This window comes from Oryctolagus cuniculus, chromosome 9, assembly GCF_964237555.1.
Source record: "Oryctolagus cuniculus chromosome 9, mOryCun1.1, whole genome shotgun sequence".
NCBI lineage: Eukaryota > Metazoa > Chordata > Mammalia > Lagomorpha > Leporidae > Oryctolagus > Oryctolagus cuniculus.
The window spans coordinates 45,761,359-45,774,250 of NC_091440.1; the positions used below are offsets into that span (position 1 = coordinate 45,761,359).

Genomic DNA, 12,892 nt, shown 5'->3' on the forward strand with positions numbered 1-12,892 from the left:
ACTGATGAGTTAAATAAATTTGAGAAGTTTAAATAACTTTTGGAGGTATTATTCTGTGGATCATGTTGTATATTTTTTCCAGCAGTTTTACTAACAACTCACATCAGCCCCATTCTGCTTAAAATAGGAAGCATTCACATGACAGCCTGCCATGTATTAAATTCTTTTCCACACATGGGGTCTTCATTTGAAGGAGGATATTCTGAAACATGAATAGTATATTTTAGTCTTTCCAATTCTTTCAGTGAGGTTTGAATATACACTTTATTCCTGGTGTACGCAAAACATATTTGTGACGTGTGTGTGTGTGTGTGTGTGAATCCATGTGGCAAATTTTACATGTGTTATGACTTTCACTGAAACTGGATTTGACTTTATACATTCTTGGTAAAATAAAAAATACTGAAGGGACCATATGCAATAAATATTATCCCTTATATTTTTGTCCACTGTATAAAGCAATGTAAGTCTGCTCAATATGACTGAGTTCTATGCCTTATACAAAGAGCTATTTTGAGTCTGATTTTAGTTTTTAAAAAAGCCTATTTCTTATATAAATACACTTTCTGCTTCCATAGTTACCATAATTAAATGTAGTTAAGAGTATTGATTTTTCAAATGCTACACAATATTATAAATTTTTCACTTTGAGAATACACCAATTATCTGAAGTCTTTTGTCTGAAGTTTTCTTGTTTATCAGGGAATTCTCTAGTGCAGCTCTACTTTCTGATGTGGGATTATCTTTTGCAGATAAGACTTTTTTCAGGAGTAGCTAAGAATTTGTCAGTTTGTTAAATATGCGTTTTTGGTTTTTATGCAAAGCAAAATGCAGTGTAAGGATTGATCATCCTTACAGAGGAAAACTCCATTCCTAAATTTTAAGATTCACTCGAAGATTGCTTTGTGGCAATGATAATCTTGAAGATTCTAAGGATAACCCTATAATCTGGCTTCAACATAATTTCAGAGGCATTCATATGAAGAGGCATTTTTGAAAGACTGATTGAAAATACACAAACATTCAGGAGGTTTTTTGTTTTAGGATGCCTTTGATTTTGGAAAGGAGTTATTTATTGCTCAGAAAATTATGGCTCACTAGAAACAGGAATTCACTCAATAGAATTGATTCAGATCACAAAAATGCTACATAATTTTCAATATACCCGTGTTACATGAGTGCAGAAGGCTGCATAATTTTATATTACATGGGTTGAGGATTGAGGATTTGTATTTGTTTTGGTTTCAACGATTGCCTGTAAAAAAGATGATGAATTGTGAGGTGTTACAGGCTTTAATTTTTTGATTGAATGGAGGGATTGTATTTATAGAAGGTCATTCACTCCTGCGGGGAAGGTTATTAATATAAGAAATTATGGGCTGAGGTAAACCACCTCAGTCAGACAGTGAAATTCATCATTCACGACTTGTTTAGGGACATGCAAAACACTCTGTAAATTGAGTGTCTCCCTTTCAAGGGGATTAACGCTACAGCTTGAGAATTTTCAGAAAGTTTGTGATGAGAGTCTTGAGGATTAGTGACAACCAGAATAGAGTTAAGTTTTCCTTCATTTACCTGGAAGTCACATCCATTTTTAGATATCTTCTTTAAGTCCCGTTCTGCATATTTGGTTAGAAAATCCAGGGGAAAAGTCCATCCAGTCCTATCATTTTTCAATAAAAGTTAAAAGCACACATCTTAAAATCTGTGGGTTCACTAAGTCACGTCTCTTGCAAGGAAATGGTAAAAGTGTTTTTGATATCAAGCATACATTCTTCTGAATGATATGCACCAATGTTCATCCTTGGAACAGTGTTCCAATGGTCAGAGAGAGCATCTTACTCAGGTTATTGTAGCAACAGGCATATACTAGTTATATGGACATTTTCAAGAAGGGTAAGAACATTGAAAACATTGCCCTAATGTTTTATTTTGAATAATCAACACTATGCTAATTTAAAAATTTAAAGATAAATAGTAAGAACTTATTTTATATATATAGTTTTGAATTCTAATATTAATAGAAACTGACTTTATATAGTGCCTGATACTTTTATATTTCTTTCACATCTAATCCTCTCATTGAGACTCTTGGGCAATTTTCTTGGCAGGCAGCATAGAAATTATTATCTCCATAGGGAGATGGGGCTGGGGTGTTACTTCACTTACTTTTATTTTAAAGTGAATTCATGGTGTTTTCCATTTTAAACTCCAAACATTGTGCCAACCATGCAACCTACCTGAACTAAATAATCCCAACTATTCAGTTACTCCAATGAGCCCTAGCAAATCCATGCAGCTCTCTAAATGGCAATGTAATGTGTAGTTACAGGGCAGAACTTGAAAATGCTGAATTTATTTCAAAATAAATTTAAGAATCTACTACCTACCTGAAACTGGGCACAACACAAAAGACAACAGGAAGAAATTGACAAATATACCTAATTATCAGATATATGAATGTTAAATAAGTTATAGTTGGTCTGCTAGCATGGAAAGAGGACTGAATAAGAAAGATGGAGCCAATGACTTAGACTTCCAAAAAATAATTTTTAAGATACCTGAAGCAATCCTAGCAAGAATATTTAATGCAAAAATATTTCGTTTTGGGGGATGCAACATAGAAGAATTATTTCTGTGGCAGAGAATTTGATGTCATCACTTATATGTATGTAAGAGACAACGGAAAGTAGGGAATTTGGTGAGGTTTCCCAGAGAAATAATAAAGAGTGGGAAGATAAACTAACCGAGAATGTAGAGTTGATAATCACAAATATAAAGAGTATTTCCATGGTGAAAGAAAGTCTCAAAAATACTGAAATGACTAGAGATTTATAGGAATGGAGGTGTTAGTATTATGGAAGAAAAAGAGTATTGGCTTTCCAAGCATGCTTTTTACCAAGGGTTAACAAAGTTGAGACATAAGTGGAAAATAAGGAAGTTGAAAATAGAAGGTTCAGAACACAATTTCCATTGCGTATAATGAGGGAATATGTGACAAGAGTGTTGAAAATATCAGTGAGATTAAGTATAGGTAAACTTGTTTTACCACATCTTTTACAAGTAACAAAATTGAATTGTCCTTTAGATTTAAACGCAATTTACATGTGGGTGTATCTAGTAGTCTTACGATGATACAAGCGTACTTCAAAATATTCATGGAAAATGTATATTATGAAATGAATATATTGATTTATGAAATGTTTGTAACAAAATACTGATCTTTTAATTCTACATTCCATAAACCTTATGAAGTAACTTGTATGGAATTACCTGTTCATCTACTTGACTCCTGCGCATATATTTTACTTCTCTATTTTCTTAAAAATTATAAAATTGCTAGAAATTATTGCTGCAGTGATTACAAAACCTAAAATGATACATTACTGAGCACTCACTTTTTTTTTTGTTTTAGTATTTGAAAATCACTTTCCTTTTAGTTTTCTCGTCCTTATCAAAAGAAGAGTAATCAAGAGCTAAGTTTACCAAGAGTTAAAAAATAGTCTTGATATGTATACAATTACAAAAGTTGATGATGATGACATTTTGTTTATGAGAAACATAGTAGCTAAATTACAATGGAGGAGCTGGTGCTGTGGCATAGCTGGTAGAGCAGCTGCCTATAGTGCCAGCATCCTATATGGGCGCTAATTCAAGTTTCAACTCTCCACTTCTGATCCAACTCTCTGCTATGGCCTGGGAAAGCAGTAGACGCTGGCCCAAGTCCTTGAGTACCCCCCGCATGGGAGATCCAGAAGATGCTTCTGGCTCCTGGCTTCAGATGGGCTCATCTCTGGCCAGGCCATCTGGGGAGTGAACCAGCAGATGTATGATTCTTTCTCTCTCCCCCCCCCCCACCCCGTCTCTCTGTAATTCTTTCAAATAAATAAATTCAAAAAATAAATAATAAATTACAGTGGAGATTTCCTGGATTCCAAAGAAATAAAATGAAGAACATTTGTATCATTACCTAAAGCAACATAATATACTTACCTAAAGAACGGAGAATAAGAATGACGCAATCTCCACCCCCACACACACACACCCATACCTTTCTGAAAATATATGTGACTTTCTCTGTATTTTTATCCTCATACCATGTATGTGGTTGCTTCTGAGTCCATAAATAACCCAATCCTTCAATCTCAGATCACATCAGCAACTGTGACTTTATTCCCTCTTAGTTTACATTTTCACAAAGGCACTGAGGAGGAACTACTATCTGAGCATGGCCATATAATCAGTTCAAACAGCGAGACACTGATCATCTTAGATTTTGCTTTCTTGGACATGAAACACAGCTGCTGCTGCTTCTTCTTCTTCTTCTTCTTCTTCTTCTTCTTCCTCTTCTTCTTCTTCTAGATTTATTTTATTTATTTGAAAAACAAGTTACAGAGAAGGGGGGAGGGAGAGAAAAAGAGAGAGAGAGAGAATGAGAGAAAGAGAAAGTAGAAGCCTTCCATGTGCTGGTTCACTCCCCCAAATGGCCTCAACAGTGAGGGTTGGGCCAGACCAAAGCCAGTAGCCACAAACTTCTTTTGTGTTCCCAATGTGGGTGCTGGGGCCCAAGCACTTGGGCTATCTGCTGTTGCTTTTCCAGGTGCATTAGCAGGAATCAGGATCAGAAGTAGAGCAGCCAGGAATCCAACCAGAGGCCATATGGGCTGCTGGCATCGTAAGTGGTGGCTTAAACCATTACACCAAAACACTAGCCCCACAGTTTTCTTAAGGTGCCAGTTCTGAAGGGAGAGAGAATAAATGAGAAATGGTACTATTCTATGGGTAGGGATTTCTATCTAAATGGAAATAATTACATTGTACTTTACCACATATATAATGTTAAAATGAAACATAAACATGTGAATAAAAAATTTGAGTATTAGTCATAAAAATACAGAGAATTCTTATTCTGGAACATTTTACTAGGAGAATATTTATTTTTTCTTTCCTTCAATGACGATAAGAAGGAATCTTTCAGCAGACTGGCAGATTCTTATATACTCTGCATTGGAGTCTCACACCAAGTATGTTCTACGTCTTTTCCATTAATGTGCTTTACACCGAATTGCAAATAATAACTATCATAAAAAAAATGATGTGCCAATATGTTTATTTTACCCGAGCTCTTTTGAGATAATGTCTGAATTTTCATGAAGACCACAGTGATCGTGTTTCTGACTATGACAACCAAATAGTTAATTAGTGGTTGTGTTTCAAAAAGGATTAAAATATTTTGAGAATATGGTGAATCATGTGGCTCAGGCTTTTCAAAGATGGGAAATGTGAGAGAATCATTTTGGTCCTTACTATCATGTATCCATAAAATTTACTTAAGGCAATTGTTCCCTGCTTTCAGGATCAGACTTTCTTGAAGTCCTAGTATCATGACAATTCGTTTTAAAATGTACCCTTGTTTATACACAGAGAATAAATTGGACAAAAGTTGTTGCCTTGTCTAAGTTGATACCAATATAAACCATCAACTGAGTGGATAAATATTTCAACAACTGAAGTGTATATTTTATTAATTGGGAATCTATAGACAAAGTAGGCAATTGAAGGGAGGGAAAGTAGGTACCGACTTTATTGTCAAAGAAAACTTTCTTTGCATGTAGTTTCAGTGTAATGAGCACAGAAAGGAAGGTTTTGTTCTCTTGCTTGTGTACTTTCTGCAGCTTATTTTAAAGTTAGTAAATGTTTGCTGAATGTACCCTTTATTAAGGATGTGTGTGTGGGTGAGAGAGAGTGCAGGTTTGCCTTCCTTAGGCAAACTTCTTTGTGTGTTTAGCTATTTATTTTAATAAGACTGTGAACAAATTTCTCTGTTTCTCCATGGTTTAGAGAGCTCGCCAGGAAATAAGAATGGAAAGAATTTTCCATATTTTCAGACAATAGGAGCTGTGTAAATTATATTTAAGCACAAACTACAAGTTAGAGTGAAATTTTTCAGGACTTACTAATAATCAATTGTTAACACAAAAGAATACAAGTTGTATGGATAAATTACGTAGACATTTGGCATACTTAGCCTTATGTTTCTGGTTATATTCAAACGTATATTTATCAGAACATATCGCTTTAAAGTTCAGACCCTTCCTTTTAACTGATGTTCCCTAATAAATGATTGTCCCTTTCAACCTCACAGAATCTGAGCTTGGGATGTTTTGAGTTGAGCAAGGAAGGGTGTGTTTTATGACAATATTTGAATATTGAATTAAGCAATGGTTTCTTCAGATTTGGTTAAAAGTTTACTTCAGGAATAATTTTTTTTCCTCCTATCAAATTGAATGGTCATCTGAATTGGAAGAGCTAAAGACTAAATTCAGTCTATTGATGGGTTGCTGTCATTATCCTCTTGGATGGCAATAATCTGGTTGTTGTATTAAATATTAATGAACCTGGTAAGAAGGTAACTTTAAACTCTGTAAAACTTTATTTTAAATGTGGTATTGAGGATGTCTCAACTCATTTTTGCCTTAATTAAGAGTCTTATCACATCCTAATCTTGTAAAGTTAAGTGAAAAATCTTTAAAAAATAACACTTGTAATAGACATGCTAATATAACAGTTATGCTATAATGGTATTAAAGATTAAGAGACAGTAATTAGACTACACAAACATACATGAACAATCTTCAAAAAGTTTATGAAAAAATAGGCATACACTTCAAAATATATATGAATGTTTCTATTTATAACTATATATTCAAAAAATACACATTCTCATATCCTAAAACTATTTCTTTGGGTTATGCATTTTCTTCATCTGGAAGTATATTGCTATTATAAGTGCAGGTAATATTAAAAACTGTTTTTCAAAATGATCTGTATGTATTGTTTGACCATGTTAAAATATTGTCTTCACCTCCCAATCATAAAGCTAATATGAGGTTAAATATTAATCCTAATTCAATTGGAGGAAATACATTTATTTTAACAGCATTCTATGACAAATGTGTTATTCTCTGAAAAAGAGATATCGATATCTGTTATTCTGTATTTTCCTGAAAAAAAATATGGAGCCAAAAAGAAATACACTGTAAAAATGCTACTATTTACTCCTATTTTCTTCTTTTTACCATCTATTTTGCATATTCTAAAATAACATTTACATATGTTTTTGAGTATACTTGGAACACACAGAGTTCATGGACATGAGCACCATTATTAGAGTGTCAACTTTTTCAAAACAATGATTATTTCTAATTTGTATTCTTTGACCAAGTCATTAAAAGTATTGCAAAGAAGGAAAGCTTTTATTTGGAATAATCTTCATACAAGTAAAAGCATTTAGTGTGTTTCTCAAGGAGATTATCACATCATGCAGTGTTTTGTCATTTTCCTATTCAGAAAAGAAGTGTTTCCTAGTTATGCTTTATTTTCATTAGCATATATTTTCAAAGTAGATGTTTTTCCCTGTAATCTATTTCTGTCTCATTTACAGAACTTCCTTCACCAAGGGGATAATTTCATAAGGATAAAACAGAGAAATGTTAGTGTTCTAGGGAGTCATATAAGTGTTACAATTCTGTGACCCAAGGATGAAACGAGAAACAATAAAGTGGTTGTGCTGAAGTTATATTAGTCTGTAGCTTGAATATAAATAAATAATTCAAAAGGCTGACTCTATTAGCAGTGACTGTATCTACAGAGATGTGCTTGTTTGTTAAAGTACATATCTTCAGGGATCTTTTACTCAAAGCTCTATGAAGAAAAAACATTTTTAAGACCTTGATGATGAGCATATTTTTCATGTGTCTTGGTTTTGCTCATTAAAATACTTAATTATAATTAAAAAAATATATTTACGGGTGAGCCTTTAGGCTAGCAGCTTAGACACTGGTTAAAATGCCTATGTTTCACATCAGAGTACCTGGACTTGATTGTTAGCCCTGGCTCTTGACTCCAGCTTGTGCTCATGCAGCAGTTATGGCTCCAGTAATTTGGTTGCTGCCACCCACTGGGAGACTCTAATGACTTCTAGCTCAAGGGTCACGCCAGGCCAATCTCCAGGCCATTATGGATTATGAGTATTTGAAGAGTGAATCAGTGGATGGGCGATATCTCTTACTCTCTCCCCCTCCGTCTTTCTGTCTCTCTTCCTTTCAAATAAATACAAACTTTAAAAACATTAAAAAGCACTCTTAAAGCCATTTAAACATTCACATCTAGATAGTTTGCAGACTTGCTAAAGAGTTCTCATCTAATATTACTATGATTAGTTTGTGTAATTTGGTTCTGTTTATTTTAAAATAAAATAATTGAAGCAACAATTCATTTTTTTAGAAAGAAAGTAGAAGTACAGTCCATAAACATTAGACCTTTCCAAATGTATCAGAAAGATACGTTTCATCGGCTATAACTGTAGCAGTGGTAAAAATTCAGCTTTCCTGCAGGCCCTTTTCAACTAAATTATTTACATCACTTTATAAAAGTAAAATTTAGATACTCATATTAAAAAAAATAAATTGAGATAACACGTCTGGTATCTTGCATGTATACTACATATTTAACCAGGAGAGGGACAGTAGATTCTTGAGAACAAACTCATCTTAGAGATAAGAACACTGAAGCAGTGGAATGAAGTCAGGTGTTGTAGAACTGAGGTCCGTGTCCAATTTCCCCAATTGTCATGTCCCAGGTTATTGTGTAATAATATTTTTATTACAAATCATTTATTCCAAATGTATACACTTTATTCAAATGTAGATATTATACAATATGCATGAATTTAAAACCCAACATAGGAACACTAAACTTACAAAAACACATTTTAAATTATTCTAAAGATAAAGTTGCATTTTCTTTTGTATTTACTTTAAAGGCTGAATGAGAGAGAAAGAGAGGGAGAGACAGATAGAGAAGTGTTTATCCACTGGTTCACTCCCCCAAATAGCCTTAAAGACTGCTGTTGGTCCAGGCTGAACTTAGGAGCCAGAACTGCATCCTGATCTCCCAAGTCAGTGACAGGGGCTCAAGTACGTGTGACATCTTCCACTGCTTCCCCAGGTATATTAACAGGGAGCTGGATCATAAGCATAACAGTCAGGACTTAAACTGGCGCTCTAATATGAGATGTGCCAACATCACAAGCAGTGGTATGACCCACTGTGCCACAACACCAGCCCCATTTGGTTGGTTTCTAGTGGACAATAAAAAATTAGTATTCATGCATGCTTTCCCTCCATCTGTGTCTGAACCCTTATCTCTTTTTGCTTATGCTATTACATAATATGTTGAAGTTTCAGGGTCAGTTTTAGAAAGTTTTAAAGTAAGAGAAGCATAATAAACTACTGATTTTGTTTAACAAATTTGCCTTGGAAAGACAATATTCAAATAACTGGCACAGCTTTGAATTTTAAATTCACTTTAAAACACTCTGGGTTTGAATCTGAATTTATTACTTGATTTCTTTGGCTGAAGGTTGACTTGCAGGCTGTTTAAAGACTGGCAGATAGACAGCCAAGTAATATTATTTAAAGGTCTAACTTTGGAAAATATTTTTTCATAATATAAAATCACAATCATACTATTTGTAAGAAAATTCAATATAGTTTTCTTATTTCTCTACCACAGATATTTGAAAATATAGTTAGTATACTTCTCAGTGAAAATATTTTTTTCAGAAATATTTTATCCTAAAATGCAAGATGGTTTGTGTTAGCTAATGCATATATTTACTTATTTAGTTTATGATTTATATATAGCACATTTATAAATGTATCAATACATATATTCAGGCAATTGTATAATTATTATTTTAAGATTACATACTTCATCAGAGTATTATACTGAGTATAATATTAATGAAATTAGTTCTTAACAAATACATCATTGATACAATAATATGTAATTATCTACATAAAACATTCATTCATAAGCACAATGTGTTCACATGTGTCCACACATGTAAGTACAATTCACAAATTCTTGCCTTTGCATAATAGGAAAATATTTGCCTTATGGAAAATCTATTAATGTATCCATGGACTCACTTCCATTATTGGCTCATTTGTGCATCTTATGCCCGTTAATAGAAGTGCTATTAACATATTTTCTAATAAGTTAGATGGGTTTTAATTTTTTTTATTTCAAAGGCAGAGAGAGAGAGAGAGAGAGAGAGAGAGAGAGAGAGAAAGCGAACTTGAATTCTCTAATTCACTCTCCCAAATGCCCACAATTGTCAAGGTTGAGCCATAGCAGATGCTGAATGCCAGAAACTTGACATAGAAGTGCTGCAGAACTCCCCGAACTGTATCTGTTTGCTTCCTGCAGAAAGCCAATCACCGGCTTCAGAGTGGTGGAAGAAAGAAGGTGTTTTTTGCAGAGTGTAGAGCAAAGAGCTGAGCAGCTTCCCTTTAATTTTCAAGTTCCTTGAGAGGTTTGGGTAAAGGTCCTTACAAATTGAAGTTGGGCTGAGAGGTGCATGTTCACCTCATGTCCAAGTTCCTGGCTGGTCAATAGTGCTTCAGACCTTTCTTTGATTATTCAGTGATATGGCATTCATTGGACAATTTTGATGCTGACCAAGTGGACTTTGGTCAGTCTGCAGGCTACATGCATTTGGTATCCACTTTCTGCCTTGAATCCAAAATTTCTTCAAACAAAGTTTTCATGTCGATACCAGCCATGCTATAGCATTATCTATTGGAGAAGAAAATGGCTTAATGAGTCTAGTGTTACATCTCTGGAGGACCAACTGTTCCACCCCCTGAATTCAGTGAGTTAATTTTGGTAAGTGGTTGACTTTCTATGAAAAGGCAGGGAAAGGACACTTTAAGCTAAAGGGAGCTGGGGGGAAGGCTAAGAGACTAGTGCCTGATAGTATCTAAAATCCTCATTCAAAGCATTCTATAGAGGGGTAGTTTCAAACTTGGTTCAGCTTAACCATATGGGTGGTTGAAACCCAGTTACTTTATCCATCCTTGCTGCTTCCTGGAGTTTGCATGGGTAGGAAGTTAGCGTGAGGAGCATGCCACCCAACCCCAGTACTTGAAATGAAGGACATGGACATCTTAACAACCATGCTAAATGTCTGGTGCATCAATTAATTTTAGAACTATGGATCTGACACTTTTTCAGAACTTCTTAGAAATTTTAACCAACTGCAAAAAAGAATGCGTTGACAGCAATGTTGTCATGCATTAATTACTCATATGAAAATGGAATGTACTAGTGGTAGGAAGCAAAGACAACTGTTTATTTTCTCTTCCCTGAATTCTTTCAATTCAAACCAGAAGATTAACCAAAACTGTTCATTTTAAATTCTTAGTGAACACTTTATAATAGGACTGTGCTCATTGTTTTTGTAATTTGAAAATATTTTTAGCCAATCTATTATCTTATTAGAAGAAATTTCAGTTTTATGTTTTAATTTAATGATAAATTTAAAAATTCCTGAGAATTTTATGACTATCAACAGTAAAATAATATTAAATGCTTCATAAAACAACTGTCTTGAATATAATCCTTGTTAACCCTACTACTGAAAATGCCTGTTATTGCTTGAAATTAATTTGGGCAGGAGTTATTGTCTCATTTTATGTGTCTTGGAAGTTCCAAAGTCCTGCATTGACTGCATTCATTTATTTAAAATGCAGAATTAAGTTGCAGTGTGCAAAGCCAACTGACATTAATAGAGCTTTGCTCAAGCAATATAACATGTAATCCTTTCGTAATTTAAAACCTTTCAATGCATTACTGCTCTTGTGAAATGGCTTTAGAGTAAGGTAATAATACAAGGAGAGGGAGAAACCAATGGAGAAATTGTGAAGTGCAGAACATTAGTGTTTGAGGTATACTTTCTGAGGACAGTTTATTTCAATGCATGCCCATTGCAACTGGTGAAAAGAATTGCATGAAAGTCTAATATAGCATTCATGAACCATTAAAAGTGTCATAACATACATTGAAGCTGCTACGATTTGTGCTCCTCACCCTGGTAATTTTTCATTGTTCTTCCTTGGTGAGTAATGACCTGAAATTGCATCCAGTTTATCTATATTAAGTTATAGAGGTTGGTAGTAATTGCTTATAAAGGCATTTATAGCTGGATGTGGAGAAATATATGAACTTACTCTGTATTTATTTACTTAGAATTGCATTCACCTTCCCAGAGCTGGCACCCCACACCTCTACCTAGAACATTCTTTGGCACATGCAATGTCTAGTTCCCAGGGATTTGCTCTGCTATTGTATACTTAGAGGGAAACTACCAAGTAACTTTGACATAGAGTAATACAGTTTAATTTTTGATCAAATTACCACAAATTGTACAAGAATGCAAAACTCTGCTTCTGTTTCCCTGATTTTCATTAAATATTCTCCTGAAGAAAAAATGACAAAATCCAACCTAATGTAGTCCTCTCAAAAGCTGAAAATTTATTTTTGGAATACATTCTGTCTAGTTTCAGCTCTGTATCTTTATCTCTGTTTTTGCATCTGTTGATAGTCTCTTATGAAAAACCTCCTTGAAAGCCCTACATAGAAAATCAACAGAACACACAATCTTAGGAAATGGACAAATAACAAAGTTGCAAAACTTTTTTATAACAACCAAAATATTTAAGTCAAAAGATCACTCTGAAATACCACTTAAGCAATAACACACTGAGAGAAACCTATTTCTTGGTTACGGTACATGGCACCTCTACATTCTCCTAAATTTTTAGAATTGTTTGAAAAATGTCAGTCAGTCCATAATAGAGACTGTTATATTTTGAAATGGCGTATAAAAGAAAAAATTCTAAACAATGAAAAAAATAAATTGCTTCATCTGGTACTTCAGGTTAAACAACTCACTGGATTTCTTCAGTCTTTCTGCTCACATTCATATATTTTGTCCAGTCCTTTTTGACTTAGACTTAAGGTTTTTCTTGCACATAGAGGTTTC

At 34.0% G+C, this 12,892-nt stretch overlaps 1 protein-coding gene across 7 annotated transcripts in view; it reads left to right on the forward strand.

Annotated features, from left to right (window-relative positions):
• Positions 1-12,892, forward strand: part of PCDH9 (protocadherin 9) — a 978,586-nt gene that overhangs the window by 313,899 nt on the left and 651,795 nt on the right. The gene's annotated exons all lie outside the window — the stretch shown is intronic.